The 19,175-nt window shown below is 39.9% G+C and overlaps 1 pseudogene; it reads left to right on the top strand.

The window, feature by feature from the left end:
- Positions 1-12,887: 12,887 nt before the first annotated feature.
- The window catches only part of LOC148476862 (putative methyltransferase DDB_G0268948), an 86,164-nt pseudogene continuing 79,876 nt past the window's right edge, over positions 12,888-19,175 (top strand).

Genomic DNA, 19,175 nt, shown 5'->3' on the forward strand with positions numbered 1-19,175 from the left:
AGAAGAGAGGGTCAGGAGAGAGGAAAAGATAGAAGATATCGAAAAAGGTAAGACCAGACTGGGGCTAAACATCGACTCTGGCATTTAAAACACATATGCCATTTCAGCTATGGCATTCAGCTCCTGGTACTAAGGTCACCGTACTTTTATCTTCCATATATAATATTATCAACTGGGGAAGATATACTGCAATGTAGAATTGAGGGGTGTGTGTAATGATATGGACAGTGTAGTAAGCGGTGTAGTTTTTGTAAACTAAATGAAGCAATAACAAATGTTAGTAGGTAAAAATGTCTTTATTGGAAATACAGGCAGCTTGAGAGCCACAGTGTTCTTGTTAAGGTAGATTCCTTTAGGAATTGCCCTTAACTTGTATACCTGTAGTAATGAATGAATGAGGATTCCCAATGGTGTGAGGAGTAGGGTAATTCTTTAGGAAACTTGTTAGTATAGCTTAGGCTATATCCCACTGTTGTGACTAGTGGTCACTATTGAGGTGACTGGTGATCACCATTTGACTTGTGGACACTAATGGGGTGACAAGCAGTCACTGTTGTGGTGTTTGAGCAAATGTCTTTGAACAAACACCAGTGTGCAGAAGCTGTACTTATGGTAGCATCCCACCCTGTATGATCCCACTTACTGGTAATTGTTGTGGGGATGGTCTTCCCTTGTGTCCATTGATTGTAGAGCTTCTGCATGACAGTAACACTCTAGATGTTGTGCACATGTGTCCATGCCGACTCAGCTTCCGGGTCTGTAGAAAGAAGTTATGTCTTGCTCCTGGCATCCATTTCTTGGCTCAAGCAGCTTCCAGTGTCCCCATTATATGCTACATGATGTCATGTAATGTATACATCCACCTTACTAAGCAGAGCACCGGAAAGCAGAGCCACTGGGCCAGGCCTCCAAATGGCTTAGGAAGTAGAGCTGCTGGCCAAGCCTCTAATCAACTCAGCATCTGACTGCTGACCAGGTCAGAAAGCCTGCCGAGCAGAGTGCCGGGAGGTGGGTGTGGTGTGATACAGTATGTTAACATGCAGAATGTTGACATTCATTATGACACATAATATTAACATGTTCTGAATGTCAACATGTAGCATGTCTTCATGTTCAGTATGTCGACAAAAGACATGTTATAATTCACAATGTTGACACTGAGAAATTTTCAGAATGCCGACAGTCAGAATGTCATTACTACAATTTAGCCTAAAACTAACCTTAACCTAACCCTAATGTAGCCCTTCCATAAATCTAATTGTTGCCTAAAAATAATTGCATCCGATCCCTAATTGGATGTGAAGATGTTGTTATTGTCCACATTCAAAATGGTGAAATTTGGAACATGTCGACATTATGTCGGTGTCGACTTTGTGGATATAGACATGCTATCTGTCATAATTAAAAACGTGTAGGCATCCTAACTGTTAACAGTAAAAACATGTCAACATTATGGTGTTGACTTTTTGATTGCAGACATCCTGAATGCCGACATCCTGACTGGATCCCCGGTAGGCACAGCTGCCAAATGGGCTGGCCCATCAGATTTTCCAGTAGTGACAGATGGTCAGTCCAGGCTTGGTAGGCTTTGATGAATATTAGACGCTCCTACTTGACTCCTTCTATCCAAGATGCTCTGTTTCTGGACTTACCTATGAACTTACAAATTGCAGTCACCAGTGTTAAACTAATAAATTGATGAGAAGAGTGTTATAAACACATGTGACTGAAATCATAAATTACGTGGAAAATCCAGGAGCAGAAAATTCTGTGCCTGGTGCTAGGGGTCATGTTGGAGGGTGTGGAAAATTTGTGTTTTGAGTAAATGTTTGAAGCTGGTGAGAGTTGTAGAAGGTAAGATGGATGTGAGAAACCCTAAAGTGTATATGATTTAAAAATGTGGGAGTTTGTAATCTTTGTTTTCTACAGTTCATTTTAAATATCACCAAGGACCACTTTAAAATATATTTGTCATATCTGGGGCTGTATAACGAGCTGAGGTCCAATAAGTGCAAAAGGGACTTTTTGCAACTGGCAAGCGCATAACTAATAAACAGAGTATGTTTCATATTTCAATTGACCTAATGTCCATGACTCCGGATTGTGTATTTTTTATCACCATTTTAATTGGAAAAAGTTCTTCAGAAATAAAGTACTATTAGTACCTATGAAAGTGAAATTGGATACTGGTAACAAAAATTAATTGGATACAGGTAATAAAATGTTGACACACAAAATTAGCCTACTTTGCAATTCCTGTACAGTAAAATTATAATGAGGTGTTGCAAATATCTCCCTGAGACAATCCATCCAAAGTCTCCTACACTCTGGGGTATCTCATTATTTCATTAAGGAAAATGGATCATACTTTAATCTCATCTTAATATAACAGATTGTCTTTCATTCTCAGTGCTTTGCATATCCTAGTTGAGCATCTTTAGCAGTTTTATTCTTTCCTTAAACTTACTGTACTATGCCTGGGGAATAAGCTCTTGTGTATAACAGGTCCGTTTGGATATGTTACTGTACTTATGAGCTCGGCCCTGCTGCTGTACAAGTGTGCACCTCTCTCCCCTCTTTTTTACCTCAGATGTCTGGCCATACATTGGTTTTATGCCTTCTGACATTTCCCTGTGTAAAATGATTTCAAATTAATAGATATTCTGAATTTGTGTCCAACTAGTGATTTATTCATTGTCTACCCATTACTGTGCTCTTTTATTTCTGGCTATTGCTGGACAGTAGCGTATCTATAATTGGTGCATGGTGTGCTATAAACATGGGCCCCTAGGCTGCACAAATCACTGGTCACATGGCACTGTGGCCATTTTCTCAGAGACCTGCATATGCACAGAAAACAGTTGTGCTGCTGGCTAGAGAGGATGGTGCCAGAATGGGGACTACACATGGTCCCCTCCTCTCAATACGCCCCTTTTCCTGGAGCAGCTATGCTATCTAGGGCCATAACAGGGCTTAACAGCATCCTAGAAGTGCACAGTGCCTGGACCATTTGAATACGCTATGGGCAGCTGTATACATGGCAGGGTACTAAGAGTAGCACTGCCGCAGCAAAACCAACTGCGGTGTTCCATTCCATGCACACTGCTGGCCAGAAACAAGGGCTGTGGGGCACAGATGGTGCCACTCACACCCACAGAGCCCTGCGCTCTCTGCAGCGGAAACGGTCACACACCCCTAGTTACAGTTATATTTATTTATTCCTGATCCACTATACTTCTTGTCCTGATCTTATCCTGATCTTGGCTAGCTTTCTGACCCTCTACCTGTATTACCCTTCCTGACCCATGGCATTTTTCCAACTTCAATTGTGCTCAACCCCCAGTCTTCACTTTGATACTGTGTCAGCTTAGATTTACCTTACCCAGAATATTGAATCTGGAAGCTACAACCTGATCTTGCTGTGAATCACACAATCTCTTTACAGTGGTCTATAGGAAAGACCAGGCACCCATTAGACTTCATTACAAGTGAGCCAACATCAAATTCTAGCAATAAAGTAGGTCAAAACTCTGTGACATCACCTATATCTCATTACTGACTGCAGCTATTACTCAGACCTTTATGAGTGATTGTAGAAATAGGGCCACTCATACAGAGGCCTATGCAGAGTGGGATGCAATTTGTGTGTAAAACAAAACCTACAGTATACAAATGTTATATGTAGCCATCTCTTCGTAAGCAGCAAAGTACATTTTTTCCAGGACGTACGTTATGTTTGCAATAAGTCACAAACTGCATCCATTTAAAGTGCAGCAATGTTCTTGACAGTTTTAAAAAAAGCAAATATAAAAAATTAAATACAGCATTGCCTCCCTAAAAGACCAACCCGCACTTGTGCTGCTAGCCTAAAAGTGATAGCAGCAAAGTCATGGTTACACAAACACATTATGTGCTACAGGATGCCATGTTGTGCCTACATCTAGTTTGTGCCTACAGTACATCCATCTCACTAAGTGCCTAGAAGAAGAGCCGCTTAGCCAGGTCTCTGAATGGCTCAGCCTCTGACTGCTGACTGAGCCAGCACACAGCCAGGAGCCAACAGAGCATCTGGAGGTTGAGCTGCTTGGCCAAATATCTGAATGGCTCAGCCTGTTGGATGAGGTGCACTCTGGTGCTGCCTCATTCCATAGGTGTCACACATCTTTGCTGCCATTTAGAATCTGGTGGGTCACCACAAGCTTAATTTATTGCCAGTCCTTACAGTCAGCCATGTGGATCGTGTTCCGTCTGGACACTTTCCTTTTCCTCTTCAGCATGGACGCCTCCAGCTTGGCAATGTCACATGATGCTTTCTCCACCAACTAGGTCACCTGATCAGTGCAGCCTATAGGGAATAAGGGCACCTTATTTAAGGTTGCTCCTGTGTTCTGACTTTTACCAGAACAACATCAACCCATGTCTATTTGTTAGCTCCAGGCTGTATCCCTACAGTTCTGTTCTATTCAGCTCACTAGTGTGATCTCAGCTTTCAGTCCTGCAATTCTGCTCTGCTTAGTTTACCAGTGATACCTCAGCTAACAGTCCTGTTCTGTTATTCACTGCTGCTGCAGCTATAGTATCAGAGCTATCTTCAACTCCCAGCGCAGTCACCAGTACTCACCTCTGCTGCAGCTATCAGCCCAGTATCCAACTCCCAGCGCTGTCACCAGTACTCCCCTCTGCTGCAGCTTTGAGCACTGTTTCTAATTCCCAGTGCAGTTTCTACAACCATGGCCAAAAGTTTTGAGAATGACACAAGTATTGGTTTTCACAAAGTTAGCTGCTTCAGTGTTTTTAGAACTTTTTGTCAGATGTTACTATAGTATACTGAAGTAAAATTACAAGCATTTCATAAGTGTCATAGGCTTTTATTGACAATTACATTAAGTTTACGTAGAGAGTCAATATTTGCAGTGTTGACCCTTCTTTTTCAACACCTTTTCAATTCACCCTGGTATGCTGTCAATCAACTTCTGGGCCACATACTGACTGATGGCCACCCATTCTTGCCTAATCAATGCTTGGAGTTTGTCAGCATTTGTGGGTGTTTGTTTGTCCACTCACCTCTTGAGGACTAACCTCAAGTTCTCAATGGGATTAGGGTCTGGGGAGTTTCCTGGCCATGGACCCAAAATTTCAATGGTTTGTACCCCGAGCCAATTAGTTATCACTTTTGCTCTATTATGCTGGAAAATACATTGTTCATCAATAAACTATTCTTGGTTGGTTGGAAAAAGTTGCTCTTGGAGGATGTTTTGGGACCATTCTTTATTCATGGCTATGTGCTTAGGCAAAATTGTGAGTGAGCCCACTCCCTTGGCTGAGAAGCAACCCTACACATGAATGGTCTCAGGATGCTTTACTGTTGGCATGACACATGACTGATGGTAGCGCTCACCTTTCCTTCTCTGGACAAGCATTTTTCCAGATGCCCCAAACAATCTGAAAGAGGAATCATTAGAGAAAATAACTTTACCCATTCCTCGGCAGTCTAATCCCTGTTCCTTTTGCAGAATATCAGTCTGTCCCTGATGTTTTTCCTGGAGAGAAGTTGCTCCTTTGCTGCCCTTCTTGACACCAGGCCATCCTCCAAAAGTCTTAGCCTGCTGCCATTCCTGAGCAAGCTCTTCACTAGTGGTGCCCCAATGCTGCAGCTGAATCAACTTTAGGAAACAGTCCTGGCACCTGTTGGACATTCTTGGGTGCCCTGAAGCCTTCTTCACAACTATTAAACCTCTCTTCTTGAAGTTCTTGATGATACGATAAATGGTTGATTTAAGTGCAATCTTACTAGCAGCAATATCCTTGCCTCAGAAGCCCTTTTTGTGCAAAGCAATGATGACTGCACGTGTTTTCTTACAGGTAACCATGGTTAACAGAGGAAGACCAATGATTTCAAGCTCCACCCTCCTTTTAAAGCTTCCAGTCTGTTATTCTAACTCAATCAGCATGACAGAGTGATCTCCAGACTCATCATCACTCTTACCTGTGTTAACAAGAGAATCACTGACATAATGTCAGCTGGTCCTTTTGTGGCAGAAAAATGCAGTGGAAATGTTGTTTTTGGTATTAAGTTAATTGTCATGACAAAGAGGGACTTTGCAATTAATTGCAATTCATCTGCAATTCATACTCTTCATGACATTCTGGAGTATATGCAAATTGCCATCATAAAAACTGAAGCAGCAGACTGTGAAAAACATTACTTGTGTAATTCTCAAAACTTTTGGCCATGGCTGTAGTTCTCACCGCTGCTACAAATTCCAGTGTTGTCTCGAACTCCCAGCAGTCTCCAGTACTCACTGCTGCTACAGTACAGCTTCTACTGCTGTCTCCAAACAATCAGCATCATGTTATTTCTATACTCTGCTAATACAGCCTCTGACTGCCGACCACGATAACCCAGAAAGCCTGCTGAGCAGAGTGACTGGAGGTGGGTGCAGTATGATATGTTAACATGCAGAATGTCTACATTCATTATGACATCATAATATTGACATGTTCTAAATGTCAACATTCAACATGTCTACATGTTTAGGATGTATTTTTATGTTTACAATAAGTCACAAACTGCATCCATTTAAAGTGAGCAGTATTCTTTATAGTTTAAAATAAATAAATAAATAAATATAAAAAATTAAATAAGCATGACCTTCTTAAAAGACCAACCAGCATTGCTGCTGCTAGCCTAAAAGTGGTAGTGGCACAATTAGGGGGACAAAGAGTGTGGGGTCTTCCTGAAAATGCTGCTACCAGCATTAGGAATTGCCAGCCAGGGCTGGTGCTACCATTGCAGGGAAACCAGCAGTGTTGTATCCCCCAGTCACAGTGCCAAACTGACCCTTGGTTGTTCAGAACAGGGCTGTATTCCCTAGGGAGAAAAGATACTCAAAAAAATTAAGTTCTTCCTCTAGGAAAAAACAGCCATGATGCTGATAGCAATAGGGCTTTTCCCACACCCCGGGGCGGTGGGTAATAAAATCCGAGTTGTTGTAATAATAGAATACAAATATTTTTCCCTGAGGAACTACTGGTCCCAGCAAACCCTGCCACATCCAATTTAGTTGCTTCTAGTGCATGCCTGCACTTGGAGAAACACATGTCTGCTGGGACCTGTAGACCACTGGTAAAAAAAACTTTATTGAAATTAACACTTCCTCACACATTCTCTCATTCACCACTTTATGGCTCACCTATTCCAAGACGGTCCTATTCATTCAGTGTAAGCAACCACTATCCTATCTTGGCAAAATAAAAGCTACTTAGAATGACAATAAACTTGCTCTGTGAGGGGACCCTTTGATTGGTTAGAAGTAACATGCTTATGTGGGTTTCATACTTTCTAACCAATCATAAAGGCTTTAAAGTGAGCACAGAATATCCTCCAGGTTACTGTATCACTGGCATTGCAGTGTAAAAGTGGTCAGTCTTAGGTGCAATGCAATTACATGGAATTCCCTTGTCATCCTCTAAATTTTTTAAAACAACTGATGCATTTTTGTCATCTGCTATGACTTTATCAAAGACCTGTACCTTCTCCATGTTCCCACAATCCTTACTTGCTGAGGCATTTTCCGAGAGTAGTAGGGGGTAAATTTACTAAGAATCATGTCTAACCGTATTTAAACATGATGGGCATCTCAGGGGCTCGCATGAGTCTCTTTTGATTCGATGGTGATACAGATCATGTTGTATCATGTGCGAGTTCAGTCATATGTGCCCCTACTAAATAGACTCCACTGAGCACTGCATAGATCAGTGTGATCTCTGCAGTGCTTCTATATTTTTGTTTTGTTTCTAAATCATCATCGTGTTCTGGTTGGCAAACCACCCTCAATTATTTTGGATTGGATTCGGTTTTGGTTTACTTTAAATTAGAGATGAGCAAATTCGACTACCTGGAAACTGAACCCACCTGTAGTTACCAGATCTGAGGAGATCTGAGCAGCTGCATCGATCTCTGCACAAAGTTTGGATTAAAAAACGAGGTGCAACATCATCTTCCTGGCGTTGCATCTTGCGTGTTTTGGATCCAATATAAGTCCCTCCCATGGTGATTCAGCATCATTTGTCACAGAACTGCAGGAGAGGAAGGGGGGTAGGCTAGTTAGCTTAGCTTAGCTAGTAAGTGACAGTTAGTGACAGTGAGAGTCAGGAGTAGTACAGGTTTAGTCTTTGATGGGCAGTGCCACAGTGACAGTCCCCTAGGTAAAACTGACTGAGCTAGTTTTTTCAAAAGGCAGTCAGCAAATCATTGTTTATTTTTATAGCGCAAGAATATCATTGAATATAATATTACTTGTGTGTAGCTTAAAACTTCAGGCCGTGATACTGTTGTCTGTGATATATAACAGTAACGGTAAGTTGGTTAAGGGCCACCACGCAGTGTGTCGCAGCCGGTGTGCACATACTGTGTCTGTGATATATAACAGTCAATAATGGTCAGTAGGTTAAGGACCACTGCTTATACTATTTCTGCATTGTGTCATAGTCAGTGGGTATGTTTTTTTTTTTGTTAAAAAAAATATATTTTTTGTGATAAAAAATTCAGGCTGTGATACTGTGTCTGTGATATATAACAGTCAGTAAGGGACAGTAGGTCAAGGATCAAAGCTTATGCTATCTGTGCAATGTGTCGCGGTTGGTGGGCACCTTTATTTTTACAAAAATAAATTTTTTGTGCTAAAAACTTCAGGCCGTGATACTGTTTCCATGATTTATAACAGTCGATAACAGCTAGAAGGAAAAAAAAAATATGTATATATATTTTTTGATAAAAAATTGAGCCCGTGATACTGTCTCTGATATATAATAGTCAATAATGGTCAGTGGGTCAAGGACCAACATGTTTTCTATAAGTGCAGTGTGTCCCAGTCAGTAGGCATGTTTTTTTTGTTAAAAAAATATTTTTTTGTTCTAAAAACTTTAGACTGTGCTACTGTGTCTGTAATCTATAACAGTCAGTAACAGTCAGTAGGTTAAGGGCCACCACTTATACTATCTACGCAATGTGTCACAGTCATTGGTCACAATTTCTTATTTAAACAATAATAATATTTTTGTGCTAAATACTTCAGGCCTTGACACTGTGCCTGTGATATATAACAGTCAGTAATGGCCAGTAAGTCAAGGGCCACCATGCAGGTGTTGCAGTCAGCGGGCACGTTTTTTTTTTGTAAAAAAAAATTTTTTTTTAGAGATAAAAATGTAGGCCTTGATACTGTGTCTATGATATATAACAGTCAATAGCGGCCAGTAGGTCAAGGACCACTGCTTATCTTATCTGCGCAGTTTGTCACAGTCGGTGGGTATGTTGTTTTTTTTTGTAAAAAAAATAAATACATTTTTTTATGGTAAAAACTTTAGGCCGTGATACTGTGTCTATGATATATAACAGCCGGTAATGATCAGTATGTCAAGGACCATCACACAGTGTGTCTCAGTCGGTGTGCACATTTTTTTTTGTAAAAAATATAGTTTTGTTTAGTGATAAAAATCAAGGCGCTGATACTGTGTCTGTGATATATGATAGTTAGTAATGGCCAGTAGGTCAAGGGCCACTGCGCATTGTAATGCAGTCGATGGGCAGATTTTTTTTGTAAAAAAAAAATATATAATTTTTTTAGTGATAAGAAAATCAGGCTGTGATACTGTGTCTGTGATACAGTATATAATGGTCAGTAATGGCCAGTAGGTCAAGGATCACCGCTTATACTATCTGGTCAATGTGTTGCAGTCAGTGGGCAATTTTTTTTTCAAAACTTGTGCTAAAAACTTTAGGCCGTGATACTGTGTTTGTTACACATAACAGTCAGTAGCGGTCTTTAAGTTAAGAGCCACCGCTTATACTATCTGCGCAGTGTGTTGCAGTCGGTGGGCACATTTGTTTTTGTTAAAAAGAAATATGTTTGTGTGATAAAAAACAGGCGTTGATATGGAACACGACAATCAATCAATTGAACAGCAGGAGCAGCAAACAAGAACTAGCGCTGCAGCTGTTGCCACCACCAGTCATCGTGATGATATTGCTTCACCGTCATCTACTAAAGCCGATGATGAGGGTAGAAAAGGTATAGAAAAAACACCTTTAATAAAGGGAAAGTTTCATATAGAAAAACATAAAATTGCCAATATGCCATACACCTACACAAAGCATAACATAGGGAGAATGTACCTTATGCCAGTGCAGTGGAGAATTCTTTCTGTGTTGTGCTAAGTGCTGAAACCTTTCAAAGTTATCACCTGTGAAATCAGTTCAGACGCTAAGTATATCAGAATTGTAGATCAAGTAGTTTTGCCAGGATCCAAGAGTTATCAGCATCTTAAAATCAATACATTTTGGTGACCGTGCTTGATCCTAGGTTTAAGTCATACATCATGTCTTTCTTTCCAATGGACACAGACCTGCAAATCTCTTGGCGAGCAAGTTGTCAGCTCAAGCGGCACATGACACGGTGACGTCTCTTCCTTTAGTTTCTCCGGAAACTGCAGCTGCTAGGAATAAACTCAGCTTTCCTAAGAGAACCACTGGTGATGCAGATGAGTCAACACAACAGTTTGATATATGATCGGGTCTAAAAGTATTGCCTAAAATTAGTGACACCTCTACCGTGACTCCATCTAATACAGTCACCATTCATAGAATGGTTGAGGATTATTTTAATGAGAGCATACAATTAGGCATGTCAGACAGTCCGTTTGACTACTGACAGGAAAAAAAGGCAGTTTGGAGGCCCTTGCACAAACTGACTTTGCTTAAGCTGCCTACCCTCCAGTATGTACTCAAAAAGAGTTTCCAGCGCAGCCAGGTACATTGTCAGTGATTGGCATAGGAAGCTACTTCCTCAAAATGTGGAAAATATTATGTTCATCAAAATGAACTATAAATTCCATGAGGAAGACCTTTACCTGCAATTACGTCCAAGTAAAGAGGCACCTATAATGGTTCATTTCAGCGGGGACAAATTAATATTGTGTGAAGATGATGTACACACTGATGAGGATCAGGATTATAATGGTGATGATATCTTGCCTCTGTAGAGCCAGTTTGTACATGGAGATCATTGCCAGCGATGCTAGCTGCCTATTGGTAGCTTGTTTTGTGGGGGCCCAAACAAGCCAATCACTTCAGCCACAAGTGGCAGTCCTGTCGCTGAAGTATTTGAGTTGTTAAACTTTGAATGTCCAGTTTAATATATAACATAAAGGTGGGTGAGAGGGCCCAAGCACAATTTCATCTCGCAACTCTTTTCTTTGCATTATTCGCCATTTGGAGCATTGTGTCTTTTTGCGTAGACAACAAACATTTTATAGTTTATTAAACTACCATCCTGTCTGCCACTGCAGTGTGGCAATGTTTCATAGATGTCCTATATTATTTTAAACTTCTGTGTGTTGTGCCGCTGTTCTGTCGTTTAGTTTAGCCAGCCAGCTCACCACAGCTTTTGGCCTATATTGATGAACTAGTGAAAACAATATTGAGAGCTGTAAGGTGGTCAAATTAACTGGATATGACTGGAAATTAATGTTATTCAGGTTAATAATACTTTAGGAACAAAAGCAGGCCCAAATTATGGAATTTTATCTGTTTTATCCAATTTTTGGAAAAAATACAGTTCCAAAACCAAACCCAACGATGAATTAGAACCAACACCAAAATACAGGGGTCGGCGCACATCTCTACTTTAAATTAGGGAAGTGCAGGCTCGGTTTTACTCAGAATTACTTAGTTCTTATCGCCACTTCACCGCAAATTCGGATTTATTATATTGGCTATCCAAAACAAATGATAGGCGATAGCCAATAAAATGCCGTTTAAAGATCTGAGTAAATCCGAGTAAAACCGAACCCGTTCACCCCTACTTTAAATATTTATTAAAAAAGTTAAAATTATTTAATTTGGACCTGTTTTTGTTGCTATAATATTATTAACATCATAACTTTAATTTCCAGTCATTCCCAGTCAATTTTGACCACCTCAAAACATAACAGCACGAAGGTAGGACTTAAATGAAATATAAAACACGTGAGTCAGGACTCTGTTCTACTCTGGACCCCAAAGTGATTCTGAACTGGGACTTGATTAAGTTTGGGTATGTTCTTATTTCGGTAAAGAGAACCCTCACAACTCCAGCTTTCTATGATGTTATTTACTTTATTGTATCACCTGCAGGCTTCACTGTAATGTAATTAGCCTTAAGGAAACAGGCTTGTAGAATATAGTTATTTACAGTGCCCTGTTTATTTTGCACATCCCAGGTGCTTATCACTCTCTACCCATTATGCAGGGACTGTTTTGCAGGCTGCAGCTGCCAGCTTTTAGGATACTAATTAGCCAACACATACTTGCTTACCTTTGTTTTTCTCTCCCCGGGAGAAGCTCAAAGCGGAGAAGCAGGAGGGTGGTGACGGGGATGGGGCCTGATTATGCACTTCATTAAGCCCCGCCCCTTGCAGTAAATTGCTGCAATTGGCTCAAATTTAAATAGGGGGAGGGGACAAATTATATAAATTAATGTAGAACCATGGAATTAAGCCCCGCCCCCTACACAGAGAACCGCGATTGCTGCAGAAATTCTCCCCATTCTGGCCACTTCACTAGGAATTAGTCAGGAATGTGGGAGAAATGCCTTCTCTACCGGGGGTGCGTGGGGTTACCAGGAGAGTAGGCATGCATGCGTGCCCATCAGCATGTGGATTTTTAACACATTTGTGGATTATATTTATTGGAATTAAGACCATTGTTTGAAGAATCCACACAAAATCTTGAAGGCTGCTGTAGAATATATGCACTTTCAGCACAGGTATTACAAAAACTGTATTGACTATAATCTATAGGCTTTAACTTTTTAAAAATTATTTTAGGTTTTAATTTAACTGATTTCAAAATGACCACACAACTATTTGAAGGGAAAGAACATGCATCCTGCTATCAAAAATACAGGTTTCTACCACCACAAGAAGTGCAAGACATGATCTTCAACTATTTGGGGGAAAAAGTAAGGAATGTTTCAATCAAAATTGTAATTTGCAGATGTTTTTTGTGACATGAATATATTACAGTAGTAACAAGTGGCTTAGAAATGCAAATACAATTTTATTTAATGAATGTGTGCAGATTCATGCTGATTTATGATGGGCAAATCATATGTACAAAAGTGACTCCTTTCTGTGTATAAATTTGGACACAATGGGTCTTTTTTTGAGTTGGATGCAGCGACGGTGGCGACTACAGCCATGGCCAATAGTTTTAAGAATGACACATGTATTGGTTTTCACAAAGTTTTTTGCTGCTTCAGTGTTTTTAGACCTTTTTGTCAGATGTTACTATGGTATACTGAAGTAAATTTACAAGTATATCATAAGTGTCAAAGGCTTTTATTAACAATTACATTAAGTTTATGCAAAGAGTCAATATTTGCAGTGTTGACCCTTCTTTTTCAAGACCTCTGCAATTCGCCCTGGCCTGCTATCAATCACCTTCTGGGCCACATACTGACTGATGGCCACCCATTCTTGCCTAATCAATGCTTGGAGTTTGTCAGCATTTGTGGGTTTTCATTTGTCCACCCACCTCTTGAGGATTGACCACAAGTTCTCAATGGGATTAAGGTCTTGGGAGTTTCCTATCCATGGCCCAAAAATGTTGATGTTTTGTTCCCCAATCCACTTAGTTATCACATTTTCCTTATGGCAAGGTGCTCCGTCATGCTGGAAAAGGCATTGTTCATCAACAAACTGCTCTTGGATGGTTGGGAGAAGTTGCTCTTGGAAGATGTTTTGCTACCATTCTTTATTCATGGCTGTGTTCTTAGGCAAAATTGTGAGTGATTTTAGTAAGGGGGCCTGGACTGTACAACCATTAATAATTATACATAGTATGCGATGTTTTTGGCATAAATCCGGCCAAAATTATGAGCTAACCCACCAGTGTCAAGGTAACCTTATCAGGTAAGTCTCTAACACTATGGAGGTTCACATCTGGGGTGTGGGGCACCCCCAAACCATCCCAGCCAAACCACCCCTGGGAACCACACACAATAAAATAACAAATAGCAGAGAAGTGTTGAAGTGTTAGGTAAGTGAAAGTGGCTGCTTAGTGTTGAAAGTGTTAGAAAAATGAAGAATAAATGTGTGAAAATGTAACAAAATGATGGGTCCCTAATTAAAAACATCAGAGGCAGGTGGGTGTGGTGCTAGACCAGATTGAAGGCGTCTCTGCCTTTATGTGTGTATTCAAACATACACGTAATTTATTAAATAGTTTAGGGGAAGGGGGCCAGGACTGCATACTCTAGCTCTTTATAATGGAATGTGCTACCTAGCTGAGACTTAATACTACAACATAGAAAAAAAAGAGACCAGATGCACCATACAACCATGAAGAATTATACATAACTTGCAAGGTTTTTGGCATAAATTTGGCCAAAATTATGAGCTTACCCACCAGCGTCAAGTTAACCTCATCGGGTAAGTCCCTAAAACTATGGGGGCTCATGTCAAATAGTTTAGCAGTATTAAGTCTCAGCTAGGTAGCACATCTCATTATAAAGAGCTAGGGTGTGCCTGCCATAAGGCAAAAGTGATAACTAAGTGGCTCGGGGGACAAAACATTGAAATTGTGGGTCCATGGCCAGGAAACTTCCCAGACCTTAATCCCATTAAGAACTTGTGGTCAATCCTCAAGAGGTGGGTGGACAAACAAAAACCCACAAAGTCTGACAAACTCCAAAGATTCTATTAAACTACAGACTGCGCTAATACAAAACTCTGTACTGTGAGATGGCAGAACACACACAAATACATATAACAGTCATGGTTCCATTAAATATAAAATGTATAAGTTTTTAATCATAAGTCAAACATTTAGAGATACATATTTCTCATAATACACATAAAAAAAAAAAATATATATATATATATATATATATATATAATTTAAAAATAGTAATGCAACAATATTACATACTAAGAACACTGTTTAAGAGATCTCTTGTGTGTGCACACATGACTTTATTTACACTGATGGATTGGATAAATAATTGGCTCCAATAATATACTGACTGGTCCAGTTAAAGTTCCACTGAAATATCCAAAAGTATCAGTGATAATTGACAAGCCGAATATATATATATATATATATATATATATATATATACATATATATATTTTTTTTTTTTCATGTGTATTATGAGAAATATGTATCTCTAAATGTTTGACTTATGATTAAAAACTTACAGGGAAAGCAGAGCCCAAAGCAAGCTTCTGTGATTAGCCTGTGTGTCTGGGGCTGGTGACCAGTGAGTGCCTCCATAACTCCAGGTGCTGATCGCTGGATTCCTAGTGCTTGACCTCAGTCAGCTGTTCTGTACTGAGATGCCAGTTTTCAGCACACAGCAGCTGACTGGGTTTATGGAGCATGAGCATTGAGCTGACCAGGGTCATGGAGGAAAACACCAATCACCCGGTAGGGAAGTATTAGCTGGAGTGGTGTGGGGGGGCTCGGGGTGGGAAAGATCGCATAGGGGAGTTTACCTGGGGGTACAAGCGCAGTCACACTCTCAGAGATTTTTGTGCAAAAATTACTCTGTGAGGTGCATTGAAAAGATTTGCTGGGACAGAGATTTCTTGCAAACTCTGTTCCTGCATATGATATTTGATACATCCTTGTGATGTATTGAAATATTGCATTGCAAATTTTGGCAATATTATCACATCCTAATTATATTTGAGATAAGGATTGTAATAAATATGCCCCTAAATGCACTGTTGCCGCCCATTTAGAAATGGATGATATGCACAATTACATGAATCTCCGGCACTGAGAAAGCAGCACACACCACTCACAAATATAAAGCTGGCCACATAAGGCCATCCATCCATTTGCTCCTAAATGCCAGAAAACTGACAAATCAGGTCCTTCAGACAAATTGATCAAATCCTTATCTATATTAATCCGTTTCCCAGCATTTGGGAGCAAATTTGGCTTGCCAATTCTATGTTTTTGTTATTTTATTTCATATACAGATCACAATTCATCTTTGTTAAGTAATTAATTTTGCTCAACAGCAGGAACAGAGATAAAGTAAGGTTGTTCTTTTAAATGGATTTAACTTACAAAGTTCTTAAAAATGTATGCAGTTTTATTGTTGTAAACAGAAAGCAGAAGAGAGGAGGTGTGGCCAAACAGTGTTGGGCAGGACTGGGCAGAGTGGGGGGTTGGAGATTGAAGTGACCCGGCATATGCCAGAACCAATAAACTAGTTTGCTATTTTAAATTAAAATGTCTTCTCCTTTCTTAGTTGACAAAACCATATGGGATTGCTGTGGATGTTGGCTGTGGGTCAGGACAAGGCACAAGAATTCTGGCTCCTTACTTTGAAATGGTTTTGGGAACAGACATTAGTTAAGCCCAAATAGAGGAGGCTAAGAAATCAGATGGACTTTCAAATGTAACATTTCAGTAAGATTATTTTAAAAATAATTTTCCATTTTAGAAGACTGTTGTTTTAGGTACAGTACAGTAAATGACAAAGGGGTATATTTACTAACATTTGGCAATTGTTGCTTGTAATTATAATTTCTTATTGCTGCATATATTAGCAAATCAAAATTAAGGGAATCCGTCCCTGCGATGTGTAAGTAGTAAAGTGATCACTAATGTGATCACTTTACTTCGGGTTTTAGACTATGGTCGTGCTACTGCGCATATGTGGTCACTGGACTGGACATTTGCATTAGGAAATTATTGGGGAAAAACTTTGCCATGTGTAGCTCATATGTTACAAGGGGTACACACCTAAAGATTTTCTGTCCAACCACCCAACTAGTTGATTGGTTGGAATGAAAATCTGGTAACGTATGGGAGTAAATGATGATCAGCAATTTGCTCCTAAATGCCAGAAAACAGATGAAAATGGACGTTCAGACAAGTCTGTTAAATGTTTGATCTAAACAATTAGTTCAAACAACAGTTTTGTCCATTTTCCGGCATTTGAGAGCAAATTGACGATTGTCATTTGCTTTCATACCTTCCCAGATTTTCATTCCAACCAACCAGCTAGTTGGATTGTTGGACAGAAAATCTTTAGGTGTGTACCCAGCCTAACACCATCTAAAGATGAATCTATTGGGACCATGGCCCTGATTCAGACAACCCACAGCTTTTGCGAGCTCCCAGGTGATGGTCGCGACCATCGCGACCATCGTGACCATCTGGCTTACGATGAAACCCTTGTTTTAGGGTCTCGTCTGCCGCAAGCCCCAGTGGGCTTCCGGCTCTAATAGAGCTGGAAGCTCACTACTGACATCACTCGTGATGTCAGTAGGGCTGTCCCCAAACGGCAGGCATTCCTTCGGGAATGCCTCCATTTGTACAGCCACCCCCCCTTCCAGCCTACAAAACGGGACGAGCTGTCGATCAACATCAACAGCCGCCCCGCTTGTAGCGAGCCCCAGAGCGAGAGAATTTTTAATAATTTTGTGCCTTAAACAAAGTTTGTGTACACTGTACCATCAAAAATCAGAGGTTTCATTATCTCCGTCATGCTAAAAAAATTCCGTATTTCGGAATATTCTGTATTTCTGAACATTTGGATATGGGAGACACAACCTGTATCTTCTTGCTTATTTACTTGGCATATTGGCCACAAAGTCTGAAATGTGTCAATAATCTGTCTGCTTTGTTTATTATCCAGCTAGAATGAGAGAATGGTGGTAGTTTTGATAATATGAGTTGCTTTATGCATTTGTTTTCCTTTATTAAATATTTTTTCAACCCTCAAAATGGTTCCCTCTATTGCGTGTCGTTATTCTACACTCTTATTACGTAAAGGTTAGTCCAGTGAGTGGAAATCAAAGCCCCTAATACTACTACAAGTCATTTGTCACAACTTGGGAGGGCATAATCAATGCAGAGTGAAAGCAATAATCCAGTTTCTCACTGAATCAATATTTACCTTTTAACTTCCTGACCAGTAGCTCATAGTGAGATATGGTCAGAGATGGACATAACTGAACTTTATAAAATATAACTCTGAGAATGCTTAAAATATGAATAGTTAAATAGAAGATATTTTATTAGACATGTTATTCTTAAATATGGCTTTTAATACATTCTAAATTTAAATATATTAAATGTCATTACCAGAGTAAAGATTTATTTAGGTAGGGAAAGTCATTATATTGGAGTAGATGGGTCATATTTAATTAAGAAGTCAATAACATAGGCAAAGTACAGAAACGTGGGACAACTAGCCATCAGATTGTTTTAATGAACAGTTTACAAATGAAAAAAAAATAACAAAAATAAAGTTTCCCTTATATTTTAGAAGGACTTAGTGTCCAGTGCACACAAAACAATGACACAAGCAGAAGATTTTCTTAATTGAAAGGCCAGAAGTTTCTTTCTCTCAGATTTAACTTTAATGTTTCCCCCAGGCTCTGAGGTTCAATAATAAAGATGTTCCACCTTTTATTTCTTCTTGTTAATCACAATGTTACATGATTTTGTGGCCAGAAGATTAGAAATGGCCTTAATCAACTGATATCTGCCCACTCTCAACCATTCACTCTAGAGACCCTGAAATCAGGTTTGTCTTGAGCTGAACAAAGTGGAAAGAACGTTTTCCAATAAAACACTAAAATTCCCTGACTTTTTAAATACATAAAAGATAAATCTGGAACACACACATATATATGCAGTCCGCGCAGGTTTGCAATTTATTGTTATACTGAGTCTGAGAAGTTTTCCCTGTTTCTTTAAACTTGCAGCTTAATCAGACTAAGGGGTCTATTCATCATAACTAAAATATCCTTGGAGGTAATTAGGTTTAGAACTCGCATGGAGTTCTACCTAATTACCGGAGGAATTAATTATTCCTCCTCTCCATATGTATCTATTACGAAAAGCTGTTATTTTTGTGATGAGAGCTCTTTGGAAAATAGATACTTTTCCCTGCCTAGTCCTACCATAGCGTAGCTGTAATCAGTGCTGCGCATGTGCCATTACATTCACAGAAGCAGCGCATGCGCAGCACTGATTACAGCTGCGGTAACTGAACATAAAATTCTATGTCCCCGCACCCCCCCCCCACTACCACCACCACCCACTCACCAGTCAGGCCACCCACCTGGCCTCAGCGGCTACAAGGACGGCAAGGCAGAGGGAGCTCTAT

Source organism: Taudactylus pleione, unplaced genomic scaffold (assembly GCF_031769625.1).
Source record: "Taudactylus pleione unplaced genomic scaffold, aTauple2 ptg000763l, whole genome shotgun sequence".
Lineage (NCBI taxonomy): Eukaryota > Metazoa > Chordata > Amphibia > Anura > Myobatrachidae > Taudactylus > Taudactylus pleione.